Below are 22973 nucleotides of genomic sequence, written 5' to 3'. Positions count from 1 at the left end.
GGATGAGAAAACACACACAGGATTCTCCAATAAGATCTAGCTAAAGAAAAACCACTGTAGCTCAATCTAATTGGGATTCTTTGCTGGAGCTATTTTGGGCCAAGTGTATATGAAGAAGAGCAGTAATGGGGTGGTTTCTAAAATCAAATCTAGTAACCCGGGGCAGAAACAATATAATTAAGTTGTTGAGGAAATGCACCTGTTACATAGATTAGTCTCCAGCAAGACAATGGCAACAGGCAGATCAGTCTGCCACTAAGCTAAGATAAAGTGACATATTTTAAACAAAGATTTCACACAGCTCACAGGACAAAGAGGCAGAGTCAATGTCAGACTGTACAAAGAATGGAAAACCAACAGAAAGGCCTTGCTAGGTGCTCAGACAACATGACCATAGGCAGCCAAGGGATTCAAACTATGAAGTCTTAGGTAAAGCACCACTCCCCTCCCGATCCTCCCAGGGAGAGTCCGCGAACTCAGACAGAGAACACAGAGGAAACTGAGAATGAACACAAACCAAAATAGCAATGACAAATATCAAATACTGATCCTTCAAAGGCATCGGTTACATCATTTATTTTTAATCCTCAGAAAAACTTTCTAAATATGCTTCTATTCTAGCAGGCATTGTATTCTATATCAGCTAAATCCTCTGTGTTTTTATCTGACTGGCATCTTAACCCAATGGTGAGCTTCTTGAGAGAAAATAAATCATGTCCTATTTATCTTTATCTCTGTAGCTTCCAGTTTAGATTTAATCACATACCAGTAGTAGTAAGTTCTCAATAGATATTTAATCAGTTAATTTGTAGTTAAAGCATTACTAGAAATATGTTAAATCTTCTTAACAAGTAGTGCCATCTTTGAGTATGAATGGGAAATTTGTGTGTAATATATAGTATATACATTAGTAAAAAGTATATATAACTTGATACCATGCCATTGCATACTGAATCCACACTAAGTCTCTTTTGTTCATATCACACCATAGATCTACAAGAAAGTGTGTATATATAATTACATAAATGTAGAGCTATTATCAGAAACGGGAAGGAAAGTTTCAGAAGGTCAGAACTGAACTACTCCTGAAAGACTGAAAAGAGTCAAACTTTGATCAAGTAGAAGAATGTTAGCTTAACAGACTTTTGGAAGAGTATGATTTAAAAAAAATAAATTGATAGGAGCAAAGCCACAAAAATCCCATGGTGGATTCCTGGAGTGGGAGGGTCCTGGAGCAATTGTAGTAGGACTAATTGGGGTGCCACAATGAGAACATCTATCTGTAGCCCACACACATTCCCTGCCCCTCTGCCCTCCCACACACCACATCCCTCTCCACCAAGACAAGCTATATTATTAGTGTTTGTCTCAACATATACTTCCAGTATTTGGAGACAAAAGACAATGCTCTCGACAGCTGGCATGCAAGAGAAAAATGGGAGCCAAAAGGCCCAGAATAAAAGAGCAGAAACCCTTCTATTTAAAACTAATCTTGCCCTTCTACCAGAACCACTGAAAACTTTGAGCAGTTAAAGGGCCAACTGTAGTGCGAGCGCTCTCCCCTCAGCGTGTCCTAAGCTAAAAGGCCAACACCTGGGAGAGAGGCTGGACTAGGAGCAGGAACACTTTGGGATCACAAGACACCTTAGGAGAGCCAGCCTCAGGGGAGAAAATGGATCTGATACAGTAGTGATTAGCAACCATTGCTGCATTAGCATCTCTTTAAAAAGTGCTGAGACCTCAATAAATGAGGGTTTGATATTATTATGTATTTGGCACGGTCCTACCAGGGAGTCAGGATTCTTAAAAGTTCCTCATACGATATCAATGTGCAGCCAAGGATGAAACCTTTTGTGAATAGGTATTGATAACAAGAATTTAAAACACATGCAGGATATATCAAAAAAAAAAACACAAAAAACCTGTATATACACTTTAACAGCTGATAGCTCAATTTTGAACATGAAATGTATTTTAATAAACACTGCCTTTGTAATTATTCAAAGTGTGTGTATACATTTTTGGGATACCCTTGATATACCCGCAAAGAGTTAAAGGAGAGATCGCATTTGTGATATTCAAAGATGCTTTTAGGAGTTGTGATATTATCTGTATCCCCTGCTAGCTTTCATCTGTTACCACTGACTGTTATTGGAAGTGAGAGAGGTTTAAATAAAGAGAAGTTGTGTTAAGGATAACCAAGGGATATTCTAAAGATTAACCAAACAAAGGCCACATAAAGAAAAAATTACCTTCTTGTATTCAACAAAGTCCAATATCTAGTTGTACATGCTCAGAAACTTTATCTGCCAGATTAGTTTAGTCATGTGCCTCAGATTAGTCATATGCCAGCACTGTTTGAGGGTTTCAGCTATGATGACTAGAAGCAGCATTTCATTCATTTATTAAAAATAAAAAAGGATTTACTGAAATGATATTATATGTCAGTACAGCATATAAACATACAGACAATGTTTCTTATTTCAGGGAACTGACATTCTAGTGGTAGGTGGGATGAAAAAGATAATAAAGAAATCAATACAGAAATCATGAAATATATCAAACAGTGAATATAGTGGACTTAACAATGTCCTTCAAAAATCCATCTAGCTCAGCTGGTGTGGCTCAGTGGCTGATGTTGACCTATAAACCAGAGGTCACGGTTCAATTCCTGGTCAGGACACATGCCCGGTTGCAAGCTCAATCCCCAGTAGCGGGTGTGCAGGAGGCAACCAGTCAGTGGTTCTCTCTCATCATTAATGTTTCTATTTCTCTCTCCCTCTCCCTTTCTTTTTAAATCAATCTTTTTTAAATCCATGAGACCTTATTTGGAAATAGGGTTTTTACAGAGATCATACTGGATTGAGGGGCCCTAAATCAAGCTACTAGTGACCAGTGTCCATGTAGGATGAGAGGACACAGGAAGACACACGGGGAGAAAGGCAAGGGAAGACAGAGGAGGCTGAGACTAAAGAGATGAATACCAGGAGCCACCAGAAGCTGGAAGGGGAAAGACAGGATTCTCCCCTAGAGCCTGCGTTGGGGGCATAGCCCTCCAGCACCTTGGTTTCAGACTTCCAGACGTCTGGTCTCCAGAACAGAACACCTAGTTTGGGGCAATTTGTTATGATAGGCCTAGGAAACTAACACAGCAGTGACCCATTGTGGATGAATTAGAAAGAGAACTTTTCAGAGAAAGTCAAGGAATGCCATTGATTCTGGGATTTGAATGTAAATAAAGACACACACACACACACACACACACAGGCACACACAGGCACACACAGGCACACACACGCAAAGAGCAGTAAGAATGTTCGAGATAGAAGAAATGGTTGTAGCAAAGATCCTAAGGCTGTGACAAGCCTGCTACATTCCAGGATCCCAAATCAAGCCGATGCAGCTTGAAAAAGGTAGGATATCAAATTAGAGTGGAATTCAAAATACTTGTAACAAATATTTATCTAGATTTTAACTTCAAGTGTAATTTGAAAATGTTGGAAAATCTTAAAATAGGTAGGAAATGAACTCAGTCTGATTGAGGATTTTAAAAGATCCCTCTGGTTGCTTAGAACAAAATGTATCTGTTTGGTTAGCCCTTCAACAACTAGCATATAGTCATTAGGGAGGAATAACTAGAGGTAGGCACAGCATGTTGTTTCCATATCTAACTCTTAGTGGCACGCTTTAGTATGAATACAATGGCAGTAGGAAAGCTGAGGAATATTAAAGGAGGAAGATATCAGCCCTAAGTCATTGTTATAAATAAAGGCTTCTTCTGCATTTACTTTTCATTCATTCGCATTAGCAGCTCTAAACTGTGATTGAAGGGCTAAAACCCATATCTTATCAATTGATATTATTGTAACTTTCTTGGGCTAAGAATAATTCAGAGAAGTCCTGTTTGTTTATTATGTATACCTATTTCTCACAGAATGTCATAACTAAATAGCAGAAGTATTTCTAACTAATTGCATCTGAGAATATGAGATTCCCTAAGAAATGACCAAAAACATTAGCACATTAGCTTGAAATGATGGTTACGAGTTCAAAGGGCAAGTTATCCTGTATTATATAAAGAAAGAAATAATATCTTACATATATATATATGTATATATATATACTTTAATATTACATATATTTGTATACTTGCCTGATAGTGACCCCAATGCTTATAATAATTCTGAAAATTTCCAATTTATAGCTTCAGTATTTACACAATAACTTAAAGGAAAATAAATAGCGGGTAAACACTTTGTTGTAATAATAAGAAGCAGCTACAGAAATATGGAAGGGTAATATATTGTGCCCCAGTGAATTTGCCAGCGCATAAAGTTGAGAATAACAGCTAGTGAAGGCATGGTTCTTTGGTCACCAATTTCAGGGGGTGAGGGGGATCTGGAGAACTTGTGCTCACCTGGGAACTTGCTCTCATCGGCTAATTTTGAGAACAGGAAAAAGGAAATTGCGTCCCAGGCAGCTTGACAGGAGACAATGGAGCAGTCTCCTTATTGCTTAAACACGCAGCATCGTACAAAGCTAGTCTGCACTTTGCTTCGTACAAAAAGCAAAATCAGCCCCAAAGACCAGTGAAGATATTGCAAAAGGAGGATTTATTGAGCTTCATTACATCTTGAAAGGATTAGTTGCACCTGCATTTAAAGAATCTCAATCGGTTCAGATAAACATGCTGAAGGCGCCTTTTTTATTATACTTCTTTCGAGGGGAGATACGTGACTGATACGTGTGGAGTTTCAAATACTCCAGGCTCGCCGCTGAGGAGCACGAGCGCCATCTTCTGGTAAACGAGTTGGGAACATAAGGAGGCTTTCCTTGAACTTTTTAGGTCACAAAGTGATTGAACAAAGAATTTCGGTTCTTTGTAGCTGAATTACAGGATTGTTGAAAATATTTCCTCCTTGGGACTTTATTCCACTCTAAATTACATAAAAGAAAGTAAAAATTCACTTTAAAAAGTAAAGTGGGAAGAGGGGTGTGGGCAAGGAAGACAAAGGTATGTCTTTTGGTAGAGAAAACTACCGAGAATTTCTCCTTTTACACTTAAGAGAGGAGTTTTTGGTTTTTACACCTAGTTATTTACATTTTCTTGAAAATGCCTTCAGGCAAATTCGCTATTTAAAAATCTTAAACTTCTTGATACTTAAAACATAATGTTCTCTAATCAAGAACATTAATATCAACATTTATAATTAGAGTGGGCACATATCAAAACATTACAAAGCAGAATAGTTTTATTAGTGTTAAGCTATTTCAATAACATCTTTGTTCCACTTAAAACATTACTCACTATGCAAAGTGACTACACTTTTCTCCCAACTCCTGACCTGAATAGTAACACTATGTCTTAAACATCCATTTATTAATTTATAAAATATCGTTACATTGAAGTATTTCACTTGCTCTACAAAATATACTTTGTTCCTAACTATACTTACCCATTCCGGAGTCCCCACTTAACTAGTGCTTCACATAAATTCAACATAAAACTAATCTGTGATAGACACGGCCAGGCACTTCCCAGATTTCCCTTAAAGCAGGACCTGTGGCCCTGCACTTCAGCTCGCAGCCTCCTTAGGGGTTCATTCCCCAGCTGCACCTACTGACTCTCCCAACTGCTCCCCTTCCCCTGGTCCACGCCCAGTGACTGGTGGATGGAGGAATACAGGGCCAGCCATGTGGGCCTAACTTCCAACTGCTCTAATGGATCTTTGCAGCTCCAGAGCGACTTGTAGTGTTGACTCCTATCAACCTCCGGAGCCTGCATTCAGTCTTTGCCCGATCCTGTTTCCTTACCTCCTCTCCACAGGTGTGACACCAGGGCATTTCCTAATGAACATCTTGAAGGCTCACTCCATCTCTGAGGCTGCTTCCAGGGGGTCTAAACCAGTGATGGCGAACCTTTTGAGCTCGGCGTGTCAGCATTTTGAAAAACCCTAACTTAACTCTGGTGCCGTGTCACATGTAGAAATTTTTTGATATTTGCAACCATAGGAAAACAAAGACTTATATTTTTGATATTTATTTTATATATTTAAATGCCATTAACAAAGAAAAATCAACCAAAAAAATGAGTTTGCGTGTCACCTCTGAGTTCTGTGCCATCATTGGAACAGAAATTCAAGCAGGAGAGTCTCACTGTGACCATTGACTTTGTTTTTTCCTCTTAAATGAAAACAAAACTTTATTTTTAACGTATTCAAAAGTTATCCACCTCTTATTAAATCATATCAAACAGATAATACATTCCTAGGTAACTGAAATGCTATATGATGCATGCTTTTGGCCATTATGTCTATTTCATATCATTTAAATACCTGTGTGTGTGTGTGTGTGTGTGTGTATTGATATATGGATCTAAATTGGAAGCCTGGATAGTTTATGAGATCAGTGTTTTAAATCCCAGCTGGCTTAACTATAAAATACATATTTTAGAGGAGTATGTGCAATAGAGCATATGTGCTCTTAATAATTTGAGGTGATTGATTGATCAGAAATATTTTATCTTTCCAAGTTAATAAAGTGTACTCAGTATCTCCAATTTTTAAAAGACAAGGACTAAGATTTTAAGATGGAAGGAAAATGCCCTCTAGTGGTAAACATTAATAAAATGTTTTATTTTAAAGCATTGAACTCAATACCTTGTTTAGAAGTGTCTGCTTTGTGCTGGATGCTCTGCTGGGCCCAGGTTACAATTATGAATAAAACAGAAAAAGTAAAACACCTCTTCTAGCATGCATCCTAGTGAGAGAAGCAAACTGTAACAAAGAGAACAGAATAATTGTATGGTTAGTGAATACAATGAAGGGAACAAACAGGATTCTGAGAGAGAAGGCAAGGGGAAACTTAATTTCTCATTAATAGAATTTCTCCATTTGTAGAAAGTTTCAATCTTCTGATTTATACTTTTTGGACTAAGGAAGGTTGTTGTTGTTGCTTATTGCTTTGGTTTAAAGATCTAAGGCATGTGAATGTCTGAAACTAAAATCTCAAATTCGAAAGAGGACGCAGAGCTAAATCAATTGTCTACCAGTGGTCGGCAAACTCATTAGTCAACAGAGCCAAATACCAACAGTACAGCGATTGAAATTTCTTTTGAGAGCCAAATTTTTTAAACTTAAACTATATAGGTAGGTACATTGTTATTAACTTAATTAGGGTACTCCTAAGGCTTAGGAAGAGCCACACTCAAGGGGCCAAAGGGCCACATGTGGCTCGCGAGCCGCAGTTTCCCAACCACAGGTCTAGAGCAGTGATTTTCAACATTTTAATCTCATGGCACACATAAACCAATTACTAAAATTCTGTGATATATATATATATATATATATATATATATTGCTGACCCGACAAAAAATAGTTATAAGTATAATTTTGATTCATTCACCCTGGACTATGGTTGTTTAGACTGTTGTCATTCTTTTATATGACAATCTAAGGGAAAAGAGGTCAGTGCCCCTGACTAAATATTGCGTGTTCTAAAGTTTCATGTGGAACAGCAGTGTGCCATGGCATACTGGCTGAACATTGCTAGTCTGGAGACATCCTGGATTACTAATCCATATACACAGCATCTAAAATGTTATATAGCAGTTCTTCAGGTGTCACAAAATAACAGAGAAGGAGAAACTTACTGTATTACCAGTAGAAGGGATTCACAAATACATAATAATTTAGAGCCTTTTTCTCACTACAGATCATATTATTGTTAAAAAATATATACAAATAAATTATGGAATTTTCCCAAATCCTATCAATTACATGAGCTTTTGGCAAAACGAAAACGAACTTCCAGGTTCTATAAGATGCGAATGTCTTTGTTATCTGTCTTCCCTGGAATCTCAAAATTTGTTACAGGATTAGATCCTTCACAAAAATAAATAAATAAGAATCACATATCTTAATGTAAAATGCAAAATTGTAGAAGTCCTAGAAGATACCATAGGAAAAAATCTGGATAACTTTCTGTTCAGAGATGAGTTTTTAAGATAAAAAGCCAAAGACAGGATCCATCTAAGAAATAATTGATAAACTAGATTTCATTAAAAATAAAAATTTCTGATCTGTGAAAGACAATATTAAGAGAACAAAAATACAAGTCACAGACTGGGAAAACATATTTGTAAAAGACATATCTGCTACAGGACTGTTCTCCAAAATACACAAAGGATTCGTAAAAGTCAACAATAAGAAACAATCAATTAAAAATGGGCAAAAAACTTTCACAGACACCTCACCAAAGAAGACACACAAAAGCATAAAGGCATCTGAAAAGATGTCCCACATCATACATCATTAGGGAAATGCAAATAAAAACTGCAATGCCATTCCATGACATGCCTACTCAGCTGACCAAACCCAAACCCTGACAACATCAAATACCAGCAAGGATGTGGAGCAACAGGATCACACCGTTTCCTTGCTGTTGGAATGCAAAATAGTACAGCCACTTTGGGAAAAATGTTTGGTGGTTTCTTACAACATTAAACATCCTCTGGCCATATGAATCAGCAATTGTGCTACTTGGTATTTACTCCAAGCAACTGAAAATGTATGCCTGGGCAAAAGCCTGCAGACAGATGTTTATGATGGCTTTATTCATAATAGATAAAACTGGGAAGCAATCCAGGTGTCTTTGTGTAGGTAAATGGATAACTATTGTACATTTAGACAATGGGGTATTATTCAGTGCTTTTAAGAAAGGGCTATCAAGACATGAGGAAACTTAAATGAATATTAGTGAGAGCAGCCAATCTGAAAAAGCTCCACCTGTGTGATTCCAACCACATGACCTTCTGGAAAAGGCAAAATTGGAGACAGTAAAATAGTCAGTGATTGTCAGCTTTTGAGGAGAGAGAGGAAGGATGAATAGATGGAGCACAGAAGATTTTTACATTAAAACTACTGTAGGCCTAACTGGTTTGGCTCAGTGGATAGAGCATTGGCCTGCAGATGAAAAGGTCCCAGGTTCAATTCCGGTCAAGGGCATGTACCTTGGTTGCAGGCACATCCCCAGTAGGAGGTGTGCAGGAGGCAGCTGATCGATGTTTCTCTCTCATCAATGTTTCTAACTCTCCCTCTCCCCTCCTCTCTGTAAAAACTGAATAAAATTTATAAAAAAAAACAAAAACAAAACACTACTCTATATAATATTTACAGTGATGGATGTCTGGCCAAACCCATAGAATGTATGCCACTACCAAGAGTGAACGCTAATGTCAGTTATGGACTTAAGCGAAAATGATGTCACTGTTGGTTCATCAGCTATAACACATGTACCACTGTGGTGGAGGATGTGATAATTAAGGAGGCCGTGCATGTTTGGGGGCAGGGAATATATGTGAAATCTCTCTCCCTTTCTCTCAAAATTGCTGTGAACCTAAAACTGCTCCATAAAAATGAAGTCTTTTCAGAAACTAAGTTAAAAAACGCATTGATTGGGGATGTCTTTAGAGGGGCTTTTCGGTTGCTGCCATCTTGGAACTCCCTCATCAAGGTTAAGTTAGCAACACCTCAGGGTATGTCTTCTCCTCACAAATGTAATCTCAGTGCCCGGGATCGAGAGTTGTGAAAAAAAATTAGCAAATGACTAATGGGTCAATGAGCATAAATAGGGAAAGAGTTTATTATCACATCAACACAGTAATTGATTCCCTTTATTTCGGGGAACATGTTTGTCCCCCACGTGCTATATCTGTGCATGTTTCCTAATAAGCCTGGTCCTTTCCCCATCTGCTCTGAATGAGAGCACCAGTTTTGTTAGTGATTCGCCAAGGATGCCAGGCCACTCCCAATTTTCTAGTTCATAAAGCATCCGAGTGAGCACGGAATTCTGGGGTGAGGGCAGCTAAGTAGATAATTCACAGTACACGTTTTTACAGGTGAAGATAAAGAGAGAATGAAGTCTAGGCTGGACACACTAATACCACGAGTGCAAAAGTATTGGAATGGAACCTGCATGAGCGTTTTATTCTTTAATTCATTTATTTCCTCGGGATTTAGGTAATCATATTTAGAAACTAAATATTTTAATAAGACTCTGACTAACAGAACTGAGTGCAGAGAGCAGTTTGTTAGTAATCACGGAGAAAATTATTCTAAGTACACACCCACTAAAACATCATGTGCAGCCAACCGATATTTTTCTTTTATTTTTGCAGAGGAAAAAGAAGTGGTCCTAAGTTTCCTCCAAGAAACTATGGACAATTTATTATAAATAAAAAATAGGTGACAGCTGAAACCAGCTTATGAAAAACCAAACTCTTGCCATAATGAGGGATTTTTTTTTCTCTCTCTCTTTCCCTTTTTTTGCTGATCCCCCCACAAAAACAAACAAAGAAACAAACAAACAAAAAATAAAAAACAACCTCACCCACCAGAGCTGTCTACCTGCTCTCTCTCTCTCTGAGTTTGTCTCTGTTTGCTTGGTAGTTCAGTTTGTTCGTTGAATCCACATATGAGTGAAATCCTATGGTACTTGTCTTTCTCTGACAAGCCTATTTCATTTAGCATAATGCCCTCCAGGTCCATCCACGCTGTTGCAAAGGGTAAGATTGTCTTCCTTTTATGGCAGAGTATTATTCCATTGTGCACGGGTACCACGGTTTTTTGTGCTTTCAGGGATCAATGGACACTTGGGCTGCTTCCAAATCTTGGCTTTGTAAATAATTTTGCAATGAACATAAGGGTGCATATATTCTTTCAAATTAGTGTTTCGGGGTTTCTTCAGATAAATTCCCAGAAGCGGAGTCGCTGGGTCCTAAGGCAGCTCCATTTGTAGGTTTTGAGGTGACTCCATGCTGCTTTCCACAGTGGCGGAACCATAATGAGCTTTAATGAAAAGCAATGGCTTTTAACAAGTTTGAAAATCTAACAACATTAACATTTTCAGACTATGAGTCAGAAACATAAAGAATAAATTGCTAAATATCAAGGAAATAAAATGTTAACACATTTCCTCGCACAACTACTTGTTAAGAAATTGGGATTTCTTGAATTTACTCTGAAGTAAAATGAATAAAAATGAGTTTTTTATTGTCCTTTTCTCTCAATCCAAAAATTGGGAAGAACAGCTTACCATTGAGAATAATGCCCTTCGTAGCTTAATAATATGAGCATTTAGAGACAAATGAACAGTTTTTATGATCCTCTTCTTTATTTGTCAGTCTATTTAATAAACTTTTTTTTAAAGATTTTTTTATTGATTCTTTTTTAGAGAGAGAGGGAGAGAGAGATCCATCAATGTGAGAGTAATATATCAGTTGGCTGCCTCCTACACGCCCCCTACTGGAAATGGAGGCACAACCTGGACATGTACACTGATGGGGAATAAAACCTGCAACTCTTCACTGCAAGGGACGACGTCCAATCAACTGAGCCACACTGGCCAGGGCCATTCAGTGAACTTTTATCTGTTCTTCCACTCGAGCATGTTTCCCAAAGTGTTTTCTGTCGATTCCTTGGGAATCCTGAACCCCATTCTCAGGATCCATAAGATCAAAAGCACAGTTACTTGAGGTTATTTGAGCAAAGATCAATTGGAATTGGGCAGCGCCAAACTGGACGTGATTAGGACCGCTCCCCCAATAGGAGTCAGGAGAAAGACTTCTATAAAGAAAGTGTGGGAGCAAAGAAAATAAATTATTGGAATGGCTATAACTGAAAGCCTAGTTGGCTATTTGCGATTGTTTGTCCTTAGTATTTTGATTTCATAGCCTTGAGGCATTTATAGACTTAGATTTGGGTTTGCTTATGCAGGCCGCCATGGCATGAGAGCTACATTAAGTTTAAAGGCCTCTTTGTTTAAATAATTAAACAATTCCCCCATTTTGCTCATCTTCTCATTTGTGAAATAGTAATCGAAAACTTGGTATTAGCATCGCTCTCTGTCACCATTAGGCTTAAGTTGCTCTTGTCTCATTGTACAATTCATAGCTTATGATGTCAGATCCATGGAAATCTTATTTTTGCTGCTCATTTTGGTTATTTTCTCCAAACCCAGTGAGACCATCTGACGAGCTGCTAGTGGCTGTGAATGTGTATTTAAGGCCCGTGAGGGAGCATAGTGCACCAGGACACTATAGTGATGACCTATTAGGAGGACAATACCAAGAGAAGGAAGTATACTCCCAGCCAAGGCCCCCCTGAACCAAACCAGTTGCTGGTATCAAAGAATGTAGCTGAAGGGGAATTAACCTGTTTTAGCCAAGTAGCTTGTTTGTTAATTTCTCATATTTGCTGCAATAACAGAGGTGTTGGTGCATGTGCAGCAAAAGCTATTCGCTATGGCAGATTCCTCCTTGCTCATCCAGTAAGTTATCTAAAGCAGTGCCATGATCTAAAACCACCTTAGCAAGAGAGTCTAGGACTTTTTGTTAGTGGTCTGACACACTTCTAATAATGTTTTTTTTTCTTCCACTTTGGTTGTATATATTTTGATTGCTTCTTAATTTAACAATAATTTTGTAATAGAATTTACTATAGAGATACTAGAAAAAGTATCTGTTTGAATTATTTTAGCCTATCAATTAATATCATGTAAGTTTTTAGGATTGTTGTCAATTTGGGGAGATGTCTACCAAGCTTCTTCCTTAAGAAGTCAAATTAATATAGGGCATATCAAAGTCTCTTAAATATTCCATTTCTTTATTATAGTAGCATATTGTAGGTTTTATATTATTTTTATTATCAGTATTATCAAATGTGTGACTATGATTTACTTATCTTGGATAACTTGATCATCCTATAATAAATGTGTCTGTTCATTACTATACTCAAAATTTATCTCTTCCTCTTAAATTTCTGTTTTAGTATTGATCTAAAAGGTTTTGCTACAACTCACTTCTACATATCAGAATGATTTCTACTGATATTATTGCGTATCTCTATCATTTTGTTTTATATTTCATCTTTCCTGAACTTTCTCTCAACTTTTTAGTAAATAAATTTTAAAGTGACAAAAAAGTTACCTTTTAAATATGCCCATGTGAGTAATCTATAATTTCTCTCTTGTTTTATCAAGCAATCCAAACCATCTTTCCAAACTGCAATTAAAATAGCACATTTAAGCTTTATCAACTTTGAAATACATTTTCATATTTTGCTTATATTCTGGTTTCACTTTTAAATCTTCAAAAATACATTTACAACTTTATAATAAGGAGCAGATTTTCTCTTTAGAGAAAAACCCAAGTTGTCAAATGTGTTTAAGATAAACCAAAGACAAAACTTGTAATTATGGCAAAATACCAAAGTCGTGTTTCTGGTATCCCAGCAGTAGCTCTCTCTTTAAGGACATCAAGGTTAGGAATTTATGGCACATATTCTGTGTAGTTGGTGCTGTTTTTATGGAATGCTTTCAGCTCTTAAAAGTAATATTGTCATATAACAGACTATGAATATTACTCAAAGGTAAGTTAAAACCATGCTGATTTTCTATTTATCAAATAGTTTTTTAAAAAATCACTCCAAGGATTTTCCACTGTAATAGTAAGGCAAGTAATTGTCAGTGATTGCTATTTATTATGTAACTAGAGGCCTGATGCACAAAATTTGTGCACGGGTAAGGTCCCTAAGCCTGGCCGGTGATCAGGGACAATCGGTGGGGCAACCGGCCAGGCAATCAGGGGGCCCCCCTGACACCCACCTTGGCTGACCTGGGGCCTGCGGGCTAGAGGCAGCTCCTGCATTGAGCATCTGCCCCCTGGTGGTCAGTGCATGTCATAGTGACCGGTCATTCCACCTGCCATTCCACTGTTCGGTCAATTTGCATATTAGGTTTTTATTATATAGGATGTAAAATATACAGGTATGAGTTGTATTTGTTTTCTAGTTTATTTATTTGGATCATTATTCTCTATATACTTTATAATGATTTCAATTAATCTTAGAATGTTTTAAGTTAGTTACATATTTTCCATTTGATATTTTCCAAGGCTCCTTGAAAATGTGACTCATATTCAACAATTAATTTAGGATTGCATACAAAATTTTCATTTATAGAACATCACTTTTCATCTTGACCACTGAAAGCAAACATAGTTTGCCTAAAAATGTGTAACTGAGACTCTATTTTCAGTATTTCAAAATAAAGTGTGTTTGTTGAGAATAGTTTACACAAAACAAGATAGGTAACCTTTGGTTCTGCATAAAATTAACTAGAGTCTTCTAAAATTCTGAAAATTTAAAAGTATTATTTCCTTTTAGTAAGTTCTGTGTTCTATTTGATTATCTAAAACTATTAGTATGATAATAATCATAAAAACAAGCTCTCTGTTATTAAATAAGTTTGAATAAAGTTATTGCTTAGCATAACAATCTACTTATATAAAAACCCTGGGTGTAACATCATAGCCAGAACCGCGACTAACCAGAAGGAAGTCAGTCCTGCAGGGGTTGTCTTGGAAATGGCTGTGCCCTCCCCCAGCTATTTCCTGGAGGGCGAGGTTTCAGGCAGGAACCCACCCTCGGAGCAGAGTGTAGAAGTGAAATGATTTGTAATGGATCTATTATTGAAGCTACCTTTGGAAATACTATATCTATAGATCAGTGGTTCTCAACCTTGGCTGCACATTAGAATCACCTGGGAATCTTTTTTAAATCCTGATTTCTGGGCCTCATCCTCCAGAAATTCTGTTTCTTTGTTACTAATGTTGTGGCCCTACCCCATAACAAAGAAACAATTTCTGGAGGATGAGGCCCAGGAATCAGGATTTTAAAAAGATTCCCAGGTGATTCTAATATGCAGCCAAGGTTGAAAAGCACTGCTATAGATAATATTAAAAATATATCCAAACATGCAATTCTTTGTCCAATAAATGAGCATGTTCAAAAATTAAATGAAGAAAATTTGGATATATTCAATGGAGATTTTCACACATATTTGAGTGATGATTCCATTGATTCCACAGATGATGCTGAAAAGGAAAATTTTCCCATTGAATTAGTTAATAGTATTACTCCTTCAGGAATGCCATGTCATAAATTAAAATTGAAAGTGAGTGCAATCATCACGCTATTGAGAAATCTCAATAGTAAATGGGGTCTTTGTAATGGTACCAGATTTATTATCAAAAGATTATGACCTAACATTATCGAAGCTAAAGTATTAACAGGATCTGCAGAGGGAGAGGTTGTTCTGATTCCAAGAATTAACTTGTCCCCATCTGACACTGGCCTCCCATTTAAATTGATTCAACGACGGTTTCCTGTGATGCCAGCATTTGTGATGACTATTAATAAATCATAAGGACAAACTCTAGACCAGGGTCCTCAAACTTTTTAAACAGGGGGCCAGTTCACTGTCCCTCAGACCATTGGAGGGCTGGATTATAGTTTAAAAAAAAACTATGAACAAATTCCTATGCACACTGCACATATCTTATTTTGAAGAAAAAAAAGAAATGGGAACAAATACAATATTTGTATTTGCATGTGGCCCGCGGGCCGTAGTTTGAGGACCCCTGCTCTAGACAAAGTAGGCATATTCCTACCTGAACTAGTTTTTGCACATGGTCAGTTATATGTTGCTTTCTCTCAAGTTTGAAGAGCATGTGATGTTACAGTTAAAGTTCTAAGTACTTCATCACAAGGGAAATTAGTCAAGCACTCTGAAAGTGTTTTCACTCTTAATGTGGTGTACAGGGAGAATATTAGAATAAGTTTAATCACTTTATCAGTCATTGTTTGCATCATTGTTGTTTTTATATCATGTTTCTGTTGTTTTCATATCATGTTTTTGTTGTTTTCATATCATGTTTTTGTTGTTTTTATATCATGCCTCTGTTGTTGTTATATCCTTTTGCTACTGTTTATTTATTAATAAATTTATATATTAGTTTCATATATATTGTACTAATTTCCTTTCATCTCTCACACTTCTATTATAGAGAAAGGGCAAATAGCAATATTAAAATATCTCCTCTAATTAATTCCCTTTTTAAAAAAATATATTTTGTTGATTTTTTACGGAGAGGAAGGGAGAAGGATAGAGAGTTAGAAACATCAATGAGACAGAAGCATCGAGCAGCTGCCTCCTGCACACTTCCCACTGGGAATGTGCCCGCAACCAAGGTACCTGCCCTTGACCGGAATCGAACCCGGGACCCTTGAGTCTGCAGGCCGATGCTCTATCCACTGAACCAAACCGGTTAGGGCAATTAATTTCCTTTTAATGTGCACAAATTTCATGCACTGGGCTACTAGTCTGTAATAATGATGATGGTGTTTGTCAAAATATGAAGTTGCAACTCACTTTTGTGAATGATCTGCTGACTAATTCATTGACAGGGTTTTAAAAATTATTAACTCTATCTTCTTTCTGCCTTTTTTATTTCTTGTTTTGTATGTGTTGTAATTCTCATAATGTTTTTTATCTCTTGTCATCATTTTTATTGCCTATATTTTTATATTGGCCAAGATTTTCCACATAACAGACACAAACATATTCACAATGCAATAAGGACATAACAATTATAATCCTTGTTTCTGCAACTAGCCACATGGCTGATGCTGGTATTTATAACTACCTTCTTTCACTACCGTCAGCAAATAGCGAAGCTGGTTGTGGTTGTTTGCCTGGTGAAGGGACTCGAACCTTCGTTCCTGAAGGGCCTGGGACATTCACAGTCCCCCATGAAGTTGCCCATGGACTTCAATGGCAGGGCATGGTAGTACTAAGAAACACCTAACGGATCTGACTTTCAGACACACTCCTCCTCATTTCCATTGCAGAGTAGCAGTCCAATTTCCCCTCGGTTATCAGGATCGATAAATTCAGTAAGCACACTAACTCCCCTTTATGCCTGCAGATCAGAGGCATGAGGACCTCCAAGTGGCTGGGAGGCAGTCTTAACTTCTATTTCAGTGGAATAATTGGTGCAAGCATTCCTCCTGTTGGCACTAAGACCTCTAGACCAGCATCAGGAAGAAAGCATTTTGCTAGTGGATCACCATGTCTAACAGTGTTACTCCCATTCTCACCTCTTTTTCCTGAACCCGAGAATTCTGGCTATTGGAAAAACAGCACATAATATTGGTAGCTGATGTACAGCCTCCTGGAGAACATGAACTGAGCCCTAAGATACATTTCTACCTATTGATTGTCACTGGGTCTTCAGAAAGCTATGTAACCATTCTGCCAAGTCAGCTGCTTCAGAATGATGGGGAACACAGGAAGACCCAGGGGTTCCAAGAGCATGGGTCCACTCGTGCGCTCCATTCGCTGTGGAGTGAGTTCCTTGATCAGAAGCCATGCTATGTGACAGTGTAGAAGGCATTCTGTAAGCTCATGGACGGTAGTGTGGGGAGAAGCATTGCATTCAAGAATGCCAAATCTCTACACATAGAAGTACACCAGTACAAACAAAATAGTGCCCTTCCCATGATGATTAGCAATCCAATCTAATGAACCTATCACCGGGTAGAAGACTGATGGCCCCAGGGAATTATGCCATACTGGGGGCTCAGTGTTGATTTCTGTTGCTGGCAGACTAGAAAATGCGCTACTGAAAAAACATTTCTAGAATTATATTCCAGAGTACACACAATATCTTAGCAATATTATTAGATGTGCTGTTTGAAAGTGACTGCATGTAATATTTTAGTGCTAGCATATGAGTCAGGCACATTATAGCAGTTAAAATTCTTGAAAGATGTATGTTTCTGAGGTATCATAAAAATCTTTAGAAAATATGGTTCTATATGTTGAATAATAAATAGAATAATAGTTTGTATTTTTTCATAAAAATCAGCATATTGTCTTACATACCAGAAGCTCATTATATATGTTGATATTGTTTTTATTCTCACTTTCAGCCAAATTTGATTTTAGGTAACATAACCATTTAATATTGGGTAACAGGTTTATTTAGTGCCCCTCATAGTTCCTTCCAATTAACAACAATGTTGAATAGGCCTTGGTCGAGTGGCTCAGTTAATTGGAGCGTCCTCCACTGCACCAAAAGGTTGCAGGTTTGATTCCCCGGCAGGGTCAGGGCACATACCTAGGTTGTGGGCTCAATCCCCAGTTGAGATATGTATGAGAAACCAGTCAATGTCTCTCTCTCTCTCTCTCTTTCTTTCTCTCTCTCTCCCTTTCTCCATCCTTCCCTCTCTCTCTAAAAATCAATAAAAAAAATATCCTCAAGTGAGGTTCCAAAAAAAAAAAGTGTCAAGTAGACTAGAAGACATTCCTTATTGCAAGTGACCATAACTTTAACAGGAAACCCAAGAAGCAGAGTGCAATGTTTTCCATGTTATCAGAACTGAGAATTTATGGAATTCTGATCAATTTTGAGCCACTGTGAAATTTAAATTCTCAGAGTGTAGGAAGTGATTCTAATGAAAAAATTATAAGAGTTAGTCTGAGTGAATCACACACCTGTATATGAAAGAATATCCTGAGAGAAATTTACTAGGGCTTAACTGTAATAAAGAGACTTCAAGGTGTCATAGGGAAAAGCTTTTTGATATATTAAACCTTAAAACCTTCACCAAAGAAGATGGTGGAGCCCCCTTCTTTGGCGATCTAGATGAAAAAGTAGACGTATTTCGTCTTTCAGACTAAAACCCAGGTAGTGTCAGGAACCCATCCAGAGGACCTTTCTGTTCTATGATTCCATTATTTGAACCGTTTGTGAAATCCTAGCCTTTCAATTGCTTTCTGGTGCTTGTCTCCTGTTAAGTCCCAGAGGTATATTTCCCTCCCAGGCACCAGCCCACTTAAAGCAAAGCAGTCCTGGGAGTTGCCAACTCATCAAAAGCAGGGTCTAGTCCAGCATTAACCTAATTATATGCTGCAACCACTTTTCTTATGCATCTGGGAGTAACTCCTTGGCCTCCAGCCAGCCACTCTGGGATTGGATTTTCAAGTGACATAGCCAGTTACTTTAAAATGTTTACTTCCTGAATGCCGGAGATGGCATGTCATCTTCACAAAGGGGCAAATCCACAATGGGATCAAAAGCCTCTGCTCCGGTGCGCCAGCCTGGCTTTGCCAATGGCCACAGAGCCCTGCTTTCTCTGAACTCATATTTTCTCAGTAATGGTGCGGCATCTTGTTCATTACAACTCGCTCTGAGATGATGAAGTCATTATGCGCCTTGCTTTTCCTTCACAGAGCATTGGTAAGCATTTTTTAAAGAAATTTTCATATAAATCTTTGAGATTTCTGGCCAGGAAATTGGGCAGACATCTGGAAAAGAAGCAGCATCGCCTATCTCCATCCAAAATGTGTTTTGTTTCATGTCTATTTTTTTTTCCAAAAGACAATATGCAAATTCCTTAGCCATGAGCCTTTCTGGAGCAAAGGTGTCTGAATAGTCTATGGGTTAACTTGTGTATCTTAGAAAACAAGCTCTATGTTTCTCTTCCATCCCTACATTTCAGAGGGCTACAGTGTGCTGCAGAGCTCACATGTATTAAATCAATAGCATTTACTGTTGGCAGAAAAACATAATCTGCACCCAATGAGTAGAAACATAAATGCAACCTCACAAGGAAGTTAGTCAATAAGTGCATTTCTTCTCCATCTGTTGCTGCTGGGTTTGGCTGGCTTCCCCTTGTGGTGGTTTGTAGTATCCGTCTTCTGATACGTTTTCCTTGGTCCAGGCTTTATGGGATGGTTTCCTGAGCTGTTATAAGACTCTTTCCACACTCATTGAGTGGCTGCCTTGATTGATCTTAACAGCACCTTTGAAAATGCTGGTGGAAATCTTTTCTTAGTTGAGGTTTTTAGATATTGGCTATATAACTAAATAAGGAGTTCCATATTTCAAAGTAGTGTGTTTGGAAGGGTGCCCAGAGTAAAGAAAACATTAACAGGCATAAAAAGCCAGCATATGGATACTATAAGGCGTATGATGGAAAATGTCCAAATAAAGTAGTGGAACCTTCCAATCAAAGAGTGTGAGGGGCAGTAAGGAAAATATGTTCTCTCTTATGTTTCTGCCAAAATGTAAGGACAATACAACCTATAGAGTAAATTCAGCAGATGCTGGAAACTGGAAAAAAGAATACTAGTTGCATACTTTAAAATAACATACTACTTATGTCTGAGTTTGATTGCAGTTAAATTCTGTTATTTGATCTATTTTATGTTATTGTCTCTGTGTTATTTGGTCTAAAGATCACCTTAAATGAATATAGTTAGATTGTACTAAATTGTCCTCACAGACATAATGAAATAGTATCATTTCCTTAGGAAGATCAACCAAAATATGTCCTGAATTCAATCAGTTGGTAATTGTCTTTAAATTCCTATTATGCATCTAGAAATACAAGAGGTATATAAGTGTGGAATATGGCATAATTGCTTCTTTTAAAAATTTTAAAGTTGGTTTAAAAAATGGTAGTAGTCTCCACATGTTTTTGTCCACTCTAGGGCAGTTCTTTCAATATTTTTTATAATAAAGATTTTTTTATTCCCAATTTCTAAGGGACATTTTATTTGGAGTTCTGAATATAAAGGCTAAGTTGATTATTTTTATTTGACACACATAGCTTTTAGGTAGGGGTTGTCATGTGTTTTATGAAATTTAAAGGTCCTTTTGATGGTAAGAAATAACCAACTAACACCAGGTAGATGAAAGGCAGGACTTCTTGTTAGTTATAGCTCCCAACTCGAGAAGGCTGCCAGGCAGGGCCACACAGGGCTTTTGCACCAGGGACATGGCAACAGAAAGCTGGAGCTGATTAGGGCTGATGCACAGTGGCCTAGAGTGTGCGTGCCCAACAAGGGAAATGGTCGGGTGTGTACTTGATTAGCTGCTCAAGAAGAGAAACTGGTTGACCTTTGCTCAGAACCTCAAAACTGGACCAAAACAACATAATTTAAACACACACACAATAACAGCAACACTGTATGATATGATACAGATATAAACTGAAAACATTCTTTGTAATTCATTCATATTTTCAATAAATATTTAATGAACACACATTATGTGTTGAATCCAAGATGGACAGTGAGAAAATAAGAATGAACAAGAGGATTTAAGTTTAATGGGAGACAAAAGCAATGATGACAATTTAATTATAATCCTCAGAGAGTCACATAAGTTGCCATTGAAACACAAAGGTAGGTCTTATTTCTATAGTCCAGACCACTCAGGGGAAATTTTCAGACATAGGATGCATCATTAACAAAGATAAAAAAGCTAGATATAATTTAATAAGCAGCAATCTTAGAAAAAAGCCTAGTACAAGTATACTGTATAAGTAAATCAAAAAAGTCCCAGAAAGATAAAGAGACTTGGTTTATATCACAGATAGTATAGGAAACAGCCTATAATACCACCCCAGCCAGTATTCACCTATCTTTTCCCTTGTATGGTCAACATCAACTTTGTTTAACTGCAAATTCCACATATTTGACTGTCTGAACATGATATGTAAGTGTTATAATAACCTGGCCAGAAGGACCTATAATAAAGAAAAGATTTAGAATTGCTTTTTATTTTTTTTTAATGAACACATTTTAAAAGAATGGAATTCTTTTTTTTCTGCATCATTAAACTCTCCCCTCCCACAGTCGTCATGTCTAAATCAGAGCCTCCCAAAGAGCCAGAACAGCTGTGGCAGCTCTTTATCAGAGGTTTGAGCTTTGAGACAATCCATGAGAGCCATGGTGAGCCATGGGAGACGCTCACAGACTATGTGCTCCAGAGGCTGTGGGTCTGTCACCTACGCCACCGTGGAGAAGGCGTGCGTGGCTATGAATGAAGGCCACACGAGGTGTATGGAAGAGTGTGGAACCAGAGAGGGCTGTCTCAGGAGAAGATTCCGAAATACCTGGTGCCACTTAGCTGTGAAAAAGGCTTTTGTTGGTGGTATCAAAGACACTAAAGAACTAAGGGATTATTTTGAACAGTAAGGGAAAAGTGATTGAAATCATGACTGACCAAGGCAGTGGCAAGAAGAAAGGCTCTGCTTTTGTAACCTTTGATGACCATGACTCTGGAGACAAGACTGTCTTTCAGAAATCCCACCCTGTGAATGGCCACAACTGTGACGTAAGGAAAGCCCTATCTAAGCAAGAGATGGCCAGCGCTTCATCCAAAGTGGTTCTGAAAATGTTGGTGGGAATGACCCTTCAGTGGTGGAGGAAACTTCAGCGACCGGGGCGGCTTTGGTGGCAGCTGTGGTGGCGGATATGGTGGCAGTGGGGATGGCTGTAATGGATTTGGTAATGATGGAAGCAATTTTAGAGGTGGCAAAAGCTACAATGATTTTGGCAATTACAACCACCAATCTTCCGATTTTGGACCCATGAGAGGAGGAACCTTGGGCGGCAGAAGCCCTGGTCCTTATGGTGGTGGGGGCCAATTCTTTGTCAAACCACAAAATCAGTGGGGCCATGGCTCTTCCAGCAGCTGCAGGAGCTGTGGTAGTGGCAGAAGGTTTTAATTACTGCCAGGAAACAAAGCTCAGCAAGAGAGTAGAGCCAGAGAAGTGGCAGGGAAGCTACAGGTTACAACAGATTTGTGAACTCGGCCATGCGCAGTGGTGGCAGGGCCTAGCTGCTACAAGAAGACATATTTTAGGCAATACTTATGTGAATGGGCAAAAATCTCGAGGGATGAATTTATGACTAATTGTATCACAGGTTATTTTAGTTTCTTTTCTGTGGAAAGTGTCAAGCATCCCAACGAAGGGCTTTAATGCCGTCTGGTGTGTGTTTTTGCAACTCATGCTGTTGATTGCCAAAAGTAATCGTCTGAGCATAATGCTAAATAAATATGTCTTTAAAAAATAAGAGAATGGAATTCTTTTTCATTGGATTAATAATATATGGACCCTCACCTGGTCTGGAAACCTTAGACCTGAACTTTATGGTGGCTATAACTGGTGTTGATCTTGGTTTGAAAGCATAAAGCAGAGAGTAAAATAAAGTTAGAGTCTCATGCAGACACATAAATGAGCTCTAAAATGTTCAATGTTAAATCCAAAAGAAAAGA

The 22973-nt window shown here is 37.9% G+C and overlaps 1 pseudogene; it reads left to right on the top strand.

Annotated features, from left to right (window-relative positions):
* The first annotated feature begins 21552 nt into the window (after positions 1-21552).
* On the top strand, positions 21553-22422 carry LOC132211484 (heterogeneous nuclear ribonucleoprotein A1-like; annotated as a pseudogene).
* The last annotated feature ends 551 nt before the right edge of the window (positions 22423-22973 follow it).

Source organism: Myotis daubentonii, chromosome 10 (assembly GCF_963259705.1).
Source record: "Myotis daubentonii chromosome 10, mMyoDau2.1, whole genome shotgun sequence".
NCBI classification, from domain to species: Eukaryota; Metazoa; Chordata; class Mammalia; order Chiroptera; family Vespertilionidae; genus Myotis; species Myotis daubentonii.
The sequence above is the reverse complement of the archived record's forward strand: the minus strand, read 5'-3'. Positions and strand labels throughout refer to the sequence as shown.